A 1,217-nucleotide genomic window follows, 5' to 3' on the forward strand; every position below is an offset into this window, starting at 1 on the left:
TACATTTTATCTCTTGCCAAAAAAAAAAAATCTCATGCGATTCAGTTTTCATTCATTCGCTCTCACATGAGAAACAGCAAAAATAATCTTCGGTTGAGACGCTCATCATGCAAATTAACAACCACCGCACGCACATGAATACCACTGTTTACGCGCGGGTTGACCTTGTGACGACGGTGGCCACGGCGCGCCAAAAAAACTAGTTCCTTCGATCCTCCGGAAAACACATCCGCTGGCCGGCCGTTGCTCTCCTGCAGGGAGGAGGGGGGGGGATAATGTGAATCCTTTTATTTCCTCATCGGGAGTATGGGAATTTCCCCCGCAGGATTCTGATGAAAGGATGAGTTAAAGTGAGCGAGTGAGGCAAGGCGGGAGAAAACGAAGGTTAAAGGGCGGGGGTAGGGGTGGAAGGAGGGATGGTGGGGGTAAGGGAGAGGGTGGGGGGGATGGTGGGCGGGGGTTTATTGGGGGTAAGGATAGGAAAAGGGGTTTAGGGATGGTGGGGGATAGAAGAGAGAGTGGGAGATAGAAGGAGATCGGATTAGTAAGAAAATTAAGAAAGGAGAGGTTAAGAATATTAGGAATAAGGAGATAACAAGCGCTGGAGGATAGAGAGGTCAAGACCTAGAGGAAGGGAATAGAAAGAGGTGGCAGGGAGGTGGCAGGAAGGAGGCTCGGACGTGGGTGGTTCCTTGCCAATGACGTAGATCGGACGAGTGTGCAAACTGGGGGGCGTGGCGCGCTGCACACGGGGGCGTGGGTGTAGCCCGCTCACATCAGCACACGCAGGCTACCTGATCGCGTTTTTCCGCCGCTCAAAAAGTGGAAGCGCGCAAGGCCAGCCGAAGGAATCCGCGGCCGCCGTCACGATGCGGGAACGTCGCTGGAGGACCTCGCCCGACGCCGCCAAGACACCGCCAAGACGCCACCAAGACGCCACCAAGACGCCACCAAGACGCCGCCAAGACACCGCCAAGACGCCACCAAGACGCCGCCAAGACGCCATCAAGACGCCGCCAAGACGCCGCCAAGACACCGCCAAAACACTGCCAAGACACCGCCAAAACACTGCCAAGACACCGCCAAAACAACGCTAAAACACTGCTCTGACACTGCTTGCACTGATCGGGTCTTAGCGGTGGCTGCGAGATACAGCATCAGTGCCATTACCTGTTGCTTTGCTTTGTTGTTGCTGCGGACGCTATCACTATTTTTGA

Source organism: Penaeus monodon, chromosome 33 (assembly GCF_015228065.2).
Source record: "Penaeus monodon isolate SGIC_2016 chromosome 33, NSTDA_Pmon_1, whole genome shotgun sequence".
In the NCBI taxonomy this organism is placed as follows: Eukaryota; Metazoa; Arthropoda; class Malacostraca; order Decapoda; family Penaeidae; genus Penaeus; species Penaeus monodon.